This window comes from Thunnus albacares, chromosome 12 (assembly GCF_914725855.1).
Source record: "Thunnus albacares chromosome 12, fThuAlb1.1, whole genome shotgun sequence".
In the NCBI taxonomy this organism is placed as follows: Eukaryota; Metazoa; Chordata; class Actinopteri; order Scombriformes; family Scombridae; genus Thunnus; species Thunnus albacares.
This window is the reverse complement of record NC_058117.1, coordinates 1,801,844-1,814,933: the sequence shown is the minus strand read 5'-3', so window position 1 is coordinate 1,814,933 and position 13,090 is coordinate 1,801,844. Positions and strand designations below refer to the sequence as shown.

The 13,090-nt window shown below is 38.0% G+C and overlaps 1 long non-coding RNA gene across 1 annotated transcript; it reads left to right on the top strand.

Annotated features, from left to right (window-relative positions):
• The first annotated feature begins 11,698 nt into the window (after positions 1-11,698).
• On the top strand, positions 11,699-12,391 carry LOC122993097. The gene is made up of 3 exons (XR_006406333.1): positions 11,699-11,801; positions 11,995-12,056; positions 12,282-12,391. It is a non-coding gene; the product is annotated as an uncharacterized LOC122993097 (long non-coding RNA).
• Positions 12,392-13,090: the final 699 nt, after the last annotated feature.

Below are 13,090 nucleotides of genomic sequence, written 5' to 3'. Positions count from 1 at the left end.
TATTATTATTATTATTATAAAAATAGATACTGTACATCTTGTGTATTCTATTTCCCTCCACAACTTAAATAAAATATCAAATGCTGATGAGCTGTGAAAATAAACAAATAAACCTCACAAATATAAAACCTGTCTGTGGCTGTTGATTACAATTTGCTTCAGATTCATTTATTTGATTGAAATTGATCTGCTACATTTCATATCAGCAGTGACGACTGTTTGTCTGTAACAAGAAATGATAGCTGTTTTCAGAACATTTCCTGTTTTTATCTTAAGTTAGCCACCAGCCCAGAGTCTTCATCACTGCATCACTGTTATGTTGGAGATTCTACAGAGAATATGAATTAAAACAGGATTAAAACATTTCAGGGCTGTAGAGGTAAATGAAATTCATAAATTACAATTTTTGAATATCCAATAATAATATAAGATTATCAGTACAAATAACACACATGCTCAATATAAATTACAAAGTTGGTATGGGAAAGTGAAACATAAATGTTTTAATTTCCATTACATATCTATAAAATTGGATTCACAAACATTCAGTCACTCGTTTGTCTAAAGGCAATTCTGAATTTGGCCCAAAGTTGAAAAGTCATGTAAGAATGTAAGGATAAAATATAGACATGTTTTATTTTCCATTACATTTCTATAACATTGGAATCACAAACATTCACTCGCTGGTTTGTGTTTGATTCAGACTCCAGTGAGCCAGATTACCAAACCTCAACCCACCAACAAGACTGTGGTGTGTGCTGGACGCTGCTGCTCTCTCTCTGTCTATCTCTGGCTGTTCTCTCCTCTCTCCTCTTCTCTCTTTTGGTTTATCAGCTCAGCCAGAAAACAGGTACCTACTGTACAGTATGTCACTTTTATCCACTTGGTCCTTCTATCCTCAGTTCATTAGATTACTTTGATGACTAGTTCTTTAAATGTTTGTAGCTTTACTTGTTATCCAGAGATATTCTCAAATTTGTATCTAAAAAACACACAACTGGCTTTAGATACAATAATTAATATTATTATGGCATTAAGGTATTTTATGAGGTTGACTTTTATGGTGTAATGATGTTATATTAATGTCTGCAGCTAAAGAACCTCAAGTGGACCAACAAAGACCTTACACCAGAGGAACAACAGAGAATCTGGTAATTTACATTATGAATTTAATCACTTTTCAAAAGTATGTGACTTTCTAAAAGTAAAATATAAAAAATATATAAATATAAAATATGTTATCTAATTACACTAATAACGGCTGCATTTCATTTGGTGTTTCAATGATGTGACCTTGATATTGTACATACTAACTCACTGGCACAGCTAAATATAGCAGAGCAATTATTTATGATGCCTAATTATTATTAATCATTAATACATTGAGAAAGACATGTGCTTTTCCTGCTATGACAAGTTAAAATACTGACAATGTGAAATGTTTATTGGTTTGCATGTTTCAATTTATTCTTCACTACACAGATCTTTCCATTTTTTCACTTACAGTATGTGATGTTTTACACTAACAACACTGATCCCTGATTCTCGCTATGTTTAATAGTGAATTAAAGACAATCAAAATAGTACATCTGTATAGTACATGTTCATGATTCTAAATAACAAATGTCAAATCTCAGGATGAAGATGTGTGTTATGCTGCACTGGAAATTCATCAAACGTCACAAAGACCAAAGAAGAAGAAAATCCAGAGTTCTGACTTCAGCACATATTCTGCCATCAATACTTCTAGGGTGTGAAGGACCTAACGAGTTAACATTAGAAATGAATGAGAAGAGGTATTCATAAGCCATTGTGTCATTTAGCTCACACGCTGTAGTAAAGTTGAGCAATATAGTCAACTACAAACCCCTGCTGAAACAGAGGAATTTATTTTCTTTTTTAACTGTAAGTAAATATGAAACAATAGTATCAAAAGGCTTGTTAATTCTAAAAAAATAACATTTTTTCTCCACCATCCAATCAACTGTTCTCTGTTCTAGCTTTTTTTGGTTTTAGTTACAGAGACAGTTGATTTCAAGAAATTAAAACATGACCTTTGACCCCTGAAGCAGATCGTTAAAGGTAATGTACTGTATAATGCATTTTTCTGGGTTTATATTTATATTAGGGGGCTCTACTGGAATATCTTTGCATGATTTAGAGTTTTAAAAACTTTTTATTTATGCCTTGGACAGTTTCAAAGATGTTACCAGACAATAAAGGGTTAACAGTGAAGTTAACCTCAACCATCATGTAGCCCTGTGTAAGGGACCGAGCTGGCAGACAAAGGAGACTCAGGTGGTTTCAAAAAAGAGGGTTTTTATTTTACCCAAAAAATGTGAACAAAAGGTACAAATAACAAACTATGTAAATAAAGTTCAGGGCCCATAAAAGAGGTCAAATAAACAGAACTCAACTAAAGTGAACTTAACCCTACTAACAGACCTTCCTAAATGAACACAAAGGGGAACATATATACTGGCCGATCAGACCATAACAGAAGAGGGGTAACTAACAAATGACAACCACTACCAACTAAGCAATAAACAACAGAATTCCCCCCCAACACAGGTTAACTCAACTAAATCAACTAAACCAAAAATACCCAACTAAACATTCAATAAAGAGAAACAAACAATATGACTAAACTTGAAATAAACAGTCCCCCCCTATGAGGTGGCAGGACTTGGTATGACCCAATTGGCCACTTCCTGTATTTAACCATTCCATGTCCTGGTGCACATCCTTTGCCCAGGCCTGGCCAGATGTCCTCCAGGAGCAGCACCCCAACACTGGTAACTCAAAAAACTTAAACTAATGACTGTACAAAAGTTAACCAAATGTGTGCGCTACAAATAGAAACTAATGTACTGCCAAACTGTACAATAAAATGAGTATGATGTATGAAACAAAATCCAGTGTGTTGTTATTTATTTGTATGTAATGTGAAATGTAATTAAATTAGCTAACTGAGGAATGAATTAACTACAAATGTAAAAGAAACCAAAGTGTGAGTGCCAGCTGGGATACAAACTTCAAAATGGCTGTGTGGCTGCAAGTGCGGCCATCACACACCCCTCCCCTTCAAAGTCCTCGCTGCATGCCTCACAAGATTGAGAGAGGGAGAGAAAAAAAAACAAAAAAACACACCTGTCTCCTAAACCGGCTGATCCCACCACTGCCACCATATGTAAGGGACCGAGCTGGCAGACAAAGGAGACTCAGGTGGTTTCAAAAAAGAGGGTTTTTATTTTATGCGAAAAATGTGAACAAAAGTGAGGAATGAATTAACTACAAATGTAAAAGAAACCAAAGTGTGAGTGCCAGCTGAGATACAAACTTCAAAATGGCTGTGTGGCTGCAAGTGCGGCCATCACACCCTGAAATAAATAAAGGTCACAGGAAACCCACACTGACAAACAGTCCCTCATGTGACAACAATATGCAGATGGACTAAAGCTGCAATTTAGTGGTCTGTTGAAGGTGTTGGTGCAGTTTCAATTTTGTTTGTAGATGTGTTTGTTCTTATTCTGAATAATAACTAGAAAAAAACTGAGATCAATTAAAACATGTTTTATATAAGTTTACTGTAAAAAAAGGTTTATGAAGTGTTCACATGGTATTGATCTGCACTGACTAAGAGAAAGTGGTCTGCTGTTTACTGTAGGTGTGAATGCTGCTAAAGTATTTTTAGCTACAGGAAAAGTCAAACACTGTTTACCCTCATGGCCTATAGTGTCTCCAGTAAGTCCTCCAAATTAAACACCAAAATACATTGTTGACTCAGAGTGACACATGCAAGAATTTTCTGATCTATTTTCTGCTCCTATCAACAGTAATTGGGGGGAAATCATTTGTCGTTTTTGTGCCTTACAAAATTAAAATGAGTACTGTCCTATGGTTAGGAGACCTTTGTTGTCATGGTGTAATAATAACTACATGGTTAAGATTGGGTGATGATAGTGGATATAGTTTAAACAAACAGAGTTGACTTGCATTTGGAAACATGGTATGAACAGTGATCTGCTGTGTTACGGCCAGTAGGCTTCTTTGACTTGAATGTAAATATCTGTTGTTTTGGGGACTTGCATAAACTACTGATCCTGTCTTTTTCTTGTGAGGACAGGCTTGGTAGAAATGTTAAATAATACACAAAAGAGACCACCAGAAGAGGTTTGAATCCAAAGATAATCTACATAACATGATTCTGTACTATCTACATTACAGATTCTGAAACAGCTGGAACTTTAAATTATAACTGATAATTATGTTGCAGTATTGGTTCTGACCCAGAGACTATTTCTAAAGATGGATGTAGGAAGGTGTGATGTCACCCATTGGTTTTCATTGGAGCCAGTTTGAAGCACATAGTTGCAGTCACCTGTCAATCACTGCTGTCAATCAGCGTCCACACAGCAGACATCAATGCCTACTGTAGGTCTTCAAATCTTATTAATGGGACCACCAGCATACTTATTGAAGTGAATAAGTTTAGCAATTGAGACCATAATGACTCACTGAAAAAAAAAAAAAAAAAATGAGTTAGTATTTCTGGAGAGAAGTTGATGCTTTTTCAATGGGAGTCATTTGGAACTAAGGATTTTTTGGGGCCGGCATCATCTGTCAGAGTACTTGAACCTTCAACTTGAAGCTCTGGTAGTTGACCAGCTCTGACCAGCCTGTCATACAGTGGAAAAAAAAGAATTTATTCCAGAGAAACTCTATGCCAAGCAATTTATTCAGGAAACTAAAGCAACAGAAAGACATGAAAACATGCCCCTCTCAGCCATAGAGCACATTTCTTTTATCAAAGGCAGTTTTGTTATCATTCAGACTGAAACCCCATCCTCATACTGAAAAGTATGTACACGGTGAATGTGGTGAGGGTTTTCTTTTCCACATCACTTGAGCATCAGTGGTTGCCAAGTACATCTCACCTTATATGCACACAAACACAGGCAGACCTTTGAACTGTGAAACTGTTTATGTCCCACTGTGGTTAGTGCAAGTTATTATCATAGAGCTTTGACATTAGAGGGACTGTTTCAATCATCTCACCCTCTCTAAAATCCTTTGAGGTGAAATGTATGAAAGTCTTGGTGAACTGCTTTTCATGCTGTCGCGGTTCGATGACAACATCACAAGTTTGATCTTTGCAGCAGTTAATAAAAATGCCATGATTTCTATTCCATGGGATTACAAAGCCTTTCAGGGTCGAAGATATTTCTGAACAGATGAGGATCCAATCCTTCAAATATAATACAGTTAAACAATATTAGTATTTTACAACTACTGCAACATTACCCCAAAACAACTTATAAAAACATTTAAGCTTGCAGGGCTTCTCACTAGATATTATCAATTTAACATTGGTGCGCACAAGATGATTTTTTTGCTCCCTCCTGTGGGCCATTTTCATGATTGACACATGAAAGCTAATACACAGCACGTGTGATTATGTAACATAACATGTGACATCTAGACCATCATGTAACATCACATCAATAGAAAACACCCACAGAAGTAAATATTTCTTTTCACTAGCCAATCACAACGTACATTTCCTTTAATAGAAAAGTCTTTCCACACCAGATAATCATCAGTCATGGACATTTTCAGCTTGTTCCCACGGGTAAATTGAAAATTAAATGAATGTAATTACAATTTGATAATGGATTAATCCCTACATTCTCAGTGTCTGTAGCAGTAACCTGCTTTTGTTGTGATGTGAAACACTGTTACACTGGTCACATTTCATTTTATTTTTGTGATTGTATTTGTATTCCAGGAGTTGTTTCCTACAGTCATGATGGGATCTCTGGATCAGAGCTGGAGGTTACAGTCAGACCAGGAGACAACATCACTCTGTACTATGACTGCAAAACATCACCTGGAGTATTCATAGTGTGGTACAGGAACTGTTCTAATGAGAACCAGCCTTCTCTTGCTCTGAGAAAAAAATATGAGCAAATCTTTGTCCCCAGAGATGCTACAGACATTCCGAATCCATTCCCTCATTTTCATTTGATGAACAATTCCTCTTGATTGTACGACCTGCTGATCATGAACATCAGATGAGGGCCTCTACTGCTGTGGAACTGAACAGATCAAGGTGGAGGATAAGACAACAATTTCTGACAGAAATGTTTACACTTATGGAAAAGTCACAAGGATCGTATTCAGTAAATAGTCTCATCCGACTTCTCTACACTGTATGTGTGAATTATCTGTGGTGAAACAGGATAGAGACTTTATCAAACTGTTGTTGCAAAGTTGGAATCACACTATTGTCTAAAATGAAAAAAAGACAAAAACTTCCCATGACCAAAACTGTGTACAAGGTGTCCACTTATTTATGTATGTATACTGTATGTGTATATGCAGTGAATATAACAATTTGACGAACTGATCACTACCCAAAAGAACAATGTGCTCTTAAGTCAAGTCAAATCAATTTTATTTATATAGTGCCAAATCACAACAGAAGTTCTATCTCACGCAGACTCGGCCCTCTACTGGACTCCACTCTACTGGGTAATACTGTCCTCCAGTCACACACATGAAATCGTCCACTGAAATTTGCATTTGGGTAAGTAAGGCCAGTAAGGACACGCCTACCGATTACTTGTGTCTAACACAGTATATAAGCAGCGTGTTGCTTACGCTTCACCTTCCTTCTTACTTCAGCAACAGCAAATTTGCTCACTGATCTTACCTCTACATGGATGGAGTTGCCGCTCCAAAACATTGTCACTTGTCTGCCCCGGCTACTTACCCGGCACACACCGTCATGTCTTCTGCTTCGAGTGCCTTGGACATGACTGCAGCAGCCACCATCTTTTGTGAGCTGTCGACAGCTGCCAGCAGCGGTGGAATTACTTTCAGCTTTCCGATGTGATGCTCTACTGCGAGGAGAGTGAGTGGGGACTCGTGATTGATGACACCCAGCCACCCGCTCCGGCCAATAACACACTGCCACCACTCCAGGTCATCCCTGCTGAGACAACGGCTTTGTTGCAGATGATGAAAATCTCATCTCATCAGTAAGTCAGCTTGTGGAGCCCTGTTATCGGCATTTGTCTGCCAGTACTTCCTGCAAGTGATGACCATTGCTGCGGGTCGTGTTGGGCTAATACAGCACCCCCCCACAGTGTCATAGAGCACAGACTGGGCTCTATGACAGTGCAGAAATTAGGTTTTTTTCCACCCCCTCCCAGAGCAAGTACAGAGCAAGTTCCCACAGCCTCCCCACCTTTTCAATTCTCCATGCTGCCGAGGTGAATTCGGTTCATTCCATTTCACACGATGTGTTATGGCTGCCTAGTGTTGCATAACACACTCACACACACAAACACACACACACACAGGTGTTGCTCCCACCACACCACCTGCAAAGGAGGTGGAGGGCCAGGGCATTCAAGCCAGTTTAGGTATTGATGTCCAGAGACATCATGGTGCTGTGCTGGTGTGTGCACGTTACAGTTGGTGTGGTGCTGTTAAATGTAACGATACTGTATAAATCACACAGCGTGTTATGGCTGGCCAGCGTTGCACTACACTCATGCCAGAGCAGGCAGTGATGTCCAGTAGGGGTGTGTACAAATAGAAATACGTTTTTCAGCAAAGCACAAATATTGTTTTTTTTTTGTTTTTTTTTCACAAATATTTGTTTCATAAAAATATTTTCAAAATTATTTGTTTTTGGGAAGGAAAAAAAAACATGTCAAATACCAGCGCCCAGGTCGTTTACATCTCCATATCAGTCTCTCTCCTCTGCTCCACTGTTGCATCTATCAGCAGGTCTCAACACAGGGAGTCACATCCACCTGCTGCATGACGCACATTTCCTAATTTGGACATCACTCTAGGAGTTGGGGGTGTTGCCCAGAGATAAAGCTGAGCAGCTGACACATGCAAAGTGCTCTCAAGGGACTCTTCATAACCTGTTGTTGCCGCCATTACCACTTTGTCACGGAGCAGCGTGTACAACGTGTCTCTGTTGCTGAGTGTGTGGCGTCAGGTTGCATTAGCTCTCCGTCAGGACGTAAGACACCTGACGCATGCTTATCCCAGAGTGAGGGGTGTGCACGCTTCGCAAGGGCACCAAGTCAAACAAAGGGAGCCCAAAACAGACTCCATCTCCCAGCATGCTCTCCTCAGTTCAGACCTTGGCGTGAAATCGTCTCTCATTGGCAGAGATGCACCAACATCACCAGGAGTCATGGAAACGCAGCCATGATGTCACTGCCCCTTTAAGTACTGGCTGGAGACAGACATCCTTGCCATTCTATTGTAACTAAGTAGGAGGAAACTTTGCTCCCTCTGTGAGCCAGTTTACAAAGGGAGGTAACTGTCGTGTCAAATCAATGGATGACAGTTGAAAAACTGCAGATCAAAAAACTGCTTTTTGATGATAAAAAAATCAGGAGTCAGAGGTCCAAGCAGCAAAGTGTTCTTTAATGCCGGCAATAAAGGAGAGCAAATTAGTGCATACAAGATGAACCAGGTCGCTCTGAAGGTTTTTTGCCTTCAGGGCGTAGTTTTTATATCCTTGGGTCAGCATAGGTCACACCTATCGTCCATCCTCTTTATCTTTGGCCAATTACACCATTATATTTTATCTTCGTCACTCGTTGTTGGTCAAAACTCTTCAAGACAGGTTTTGAGCTGTCGTGGATATGTACTGGCATATTAAATTCATTTTACACCATTATTGCCAAGTTGTCTTCTGGCCTTTATTTATTTTTTATTTGTTATTCTAGTCACTTTACACCCTTATCTCTTGATCTTCTCCAGAGTGTATTTTTAAAAAAGGTGAACACTTTAACGCAGACCCAAGCAAAGTGACATGTAATACAAACAAACTCAAATTTCTCCAGTGTATGATTATGATTCTTTTACCGTGCTTCTATACGTATATCGTGTTTAAATGTGATTCATGAGATTACAAATACATCATCAATAAGATTCTAACACACTAGCACTTATTGCTTATAAAATTTATGAAATCAATCTGCGTAGCTTAATATTGTCTTTAAGCACACCAATGACACTTAATGAAAATACACCACATAACCAAGTGCATGTATACCCCCCCCCAACTGGAAGATTCTCCCCTTGCTGGACAAGACAAGACTTCACCTGTGTTCACCTGAACACGATCACAGGATCCGAGAGAGACTGACCGCTGCTGCAACCCAGCGCTCCCACTGCCTTCAGAAGGAAGAAAAGGATTTCTTCCCATGTAATATTTTACTTCTACCGTAACCTTCCCCAAAAAAGGCATCCTAAAGACATTTCCACATCACTTTCAAAGAAAATTAAGTTCTTGTGCCCTTTAGTGGGTCATTTTCCCATTCTACACAGCCTGATCAATAGTATAACTAAAAACAACATTTGGTGTTTGTTTTAAATCTTAAAACAGCCAGTGTTACATTTTCCGGACAAGCGACCTCTTGCGATCAAACAAATAATGTCAGTCTTCTTGTAGTAGAAAAAGCAGATGTGGCATTGTCCAAAAGTCCTAGAGAAAAGTTCAGGTGCGTTATTTGTCCATTCAACTGTGTGAATTTGGCTGATTTGAAAATACTCAAGTTAGCCATTTTTTCCATCAGCCATATGCATTGTTTTAGGCTCTGACAATACATTTATATAAGAACTTGTTGGAATCGGAAGCTACTGCTAATATGATTATCACTGCATTGAGCTTAGATTGAAAGGAAGCCACTGACTTAGCCTGCCTCATTTCCTCAGGCAGGTTGTTTCAGACACTCAGGGTTCTGCATTATCACAAGCACTAGCCTTCTTCTCGTCCTGGTGTTCACAACAGCTGCTAAACTAGCACTGTTCTATCTTTCAAAATGGCAACAGGCTGCAGAGTGACAGTAAACTGACAGTTTAAATGTGTAACAGTTATACAGTAGATTGTATTTGAAGACTAAGACAAGGATGCTTCTCTACACTGTACAGTTATGCATTTTATTTCATAGCTTTGCCGGATTAGAGTACTGTCTACATCTGGTTTATATGTATCAGAATCTCCATGTCTGTAGCGACCCACAGATACACAGACAACAAAGGTACTACAGCAAGTATTGCTAGGCTGCAGTCTACCGTCTAAATGGTAACACCTCATTTGGATGTTAGAATGTAGTGGGGTTTAGCAGATTGCATGTATTATCAAGTGTTCACTGAGGAAACATCAATGCCCAGATTATCACTCAGTACCACACCTATAGAAAACAACCACAGACAAAAATGTTCCACTTGTCTGGCCAATCAACGCTTACCTTTCCTTTAATGGAAAAGTCTGCGCGGGTCATGATGTCTATAAGTAAGATCTGTTTCTCTGTCTTGTAACTCTTGATCAACATCACACATGGACAAGATGCACACTTTTCTGGTCTTTCTGTTTGGTAATTCACTTGATAAAATTTTGGATGATTAGGTTACAATTGTTAGGTTTCATTATGACAATGAAACAATACCTATTCTCGTTGTTATTGCTGTTAAGCATCTGCTGTGAAAATCATTTAACATTGTGCAAATTTTAACCTGCTTTTGTGATTGTGTTTGTATTCCAGGAGTTGTTTCCTGCAGACAGGATCAGTCTGCTGGATCAGTGTTGGAGGTGACAGTCAGATCAGGAGACAACATCACTCTCTACTGTGACTGCAAATTATCAACAGGAATATTCATAGTGTGGTACAGGAACTGTTCTCATGAAAACCAGCCGTCTCTTGTTTTAAAAACAAAAACAAGTTCACTGATAGGTGCCACTAATACTACTGGTCATCTGCAGCCCTTCCACCATTTTCAGTTTGTGAGAAACTTTTCTTCTGAATCCTACGACCTTCTCATTTTAAACATCACTAATTCAGATGCGGGTCTCTACTACTGTGGAACTGAAAAGAAAACAGTGGAGGATAAAGGATACATTACTCACAGATATGTTTATGAATATGGCAATGTCACAACAAGGATCCTAGTTGGTAAGGAGTTTGTTTTTTTTTGTCTATGAAATATCTGTGAGTATGGTTGGTTTCAAGTAATGTAATCATTTAACTGAAATATCTATGGTCTGAAGTCCACCATATTAAAGTGCACGTACAACATGTATGTGAAAATTAGCTGCAACAAGTTAAATACTGTATAATTATTTGAACAAAGAATTCCTTCCAAATAAGTGACCTCTTCGTTGTGAGTCATTCTTAAAGTGCACCAAGTATTTTTCATAACTTGCATAGTACTGTGAGTTTTGGAATGAATTTACATTTGAGATCTGAGAAAAAAGGCCTGAACAGGGAAAAAAAGTTTCACATTGCACTTATTGCTGGAATAAGCTGAAAATCCATTATTCAAATGAGAATGATTATGAATATTGCTTTAAAGGCAATGCTCAAAGAAGGCCAACAAGGCAGAGTTAATACTGTACCAAGAACACTGAACAGAGCTCTTGGTAGACCAGAAAACAATGACATGAAATGTATTTTTTTTTCTTCATCAGAAGGTCCTGTGCAATTTAATTTAAACCAAACAGTTTACAGAAATATCTGTATTCCCTGATTACTGTGGTCATGAACAACTACATACATTTTCATTTTTGCAATTTTTTTCTATGAGATCAGAGTCTAATCAAGCAAACTGACTCAACTTTGTGTTTGATCCAGAGCCTCGTCACTATGACGCTCTACAAGACTGCGATTCGTGCTGGACGCTGCTGTTCTCTATGTGTCCAACATTTGCTGTTCTCTCCTCTCTCCTTTCATCTCTTTTGGTTTATCGCCTTTGTCAGAAAACAGGTAACTACTGTACATGTAAAATTTTATGTTTAACCTTTTGCTTTCAATAGTTCAGAAATAATAATTAATATTTAATCTACAAGATGAATTTTGAATCACACAGAAACCTGGATTCAGATAAGCTCTCTGCTTGTAATTTATTATGTGAGTTTGGCTGTAACATGGTGTGATGATCCTTTATTTATTTCTGCAGCTAAAGAACCTCAGATTGATGAGCAAACAGTTGACACTAGAGGTCAAATAAGACTGAATCAGGTAATTTACAGTACTTTAATGAATTCTAGTTTGTGGGGGTTTTGTTGTTTCATACTACACTCATCTTTTCATTTTTGCAAATAAGTGAACATGTTACACTTACAGATGAGACACATGATATTAAAATAAATTTTAAAGTTTTTGACAATAGTTCATAAGGAATCATATAGTTAGTATTAAATATGCACATGGTCATTATTCTAAATAACAAATGTCAAATCATAGGGTGAAGATGTGTGTTATGCTGCGCTGGAAATCCGTCAGACATTGCAGAGACCAAAGAAGAAGAAAACTGCAAGTTCTGACTTCAGCACTTATTCTGCCATCAATACTTCTAGAGTCACAAGAAGTTGTATAATGAATTAATTAGTGATGATACATAGAGACTATTCTGTAATTTAGCTTGGAGTTAAGCAACAGTCATTACAATCAATAACTGACCTGTAAGAAAATGTGTATGTATAAACTAGCCTATTTTTTGTGAAGGTTGAAAGCAATTGTTTGTTTGGAAAAGTTCATACTAAACTCTACTTTTTGTGTCAATTCTCCAATGAGGATAAATATACAGTAACTGTTGTTTTGCTGTATTATTTAGTAGTTCATGAAGCCATCAGTGCTTCCACTGTGTACTTCCACTTCAACTGTTTCTGATTGTTTCTAATTGTTTTGGACTTTCCTCTGTTAGTGGCCTGAACCACATTTATATGAATTCATTCATGTGTTCATTTGTTCATTCATTCTTCTAAGAATATACATGCTTTTATCTCATCACACCTGGATTACTGTAACAGTCTTTTTACATGTCTAAATAGAAAAACTGTCTCTTATTGATGTAAATGTTATCATTGCACAGTTACTAGCATAACTGACTGTCAGGGACATCTGTCTCCACCACAGCCTGCTGAAGGTATCAAACGGCTTCATTTTGCAGGGTTCATTGTAGATGTTGAGAACACAGATCATTCTTCAAATCACACACACACAAACCACACATGACAGAAAAGCTTCTGGTCTGTTTTGTTTTTTTCCTCTGG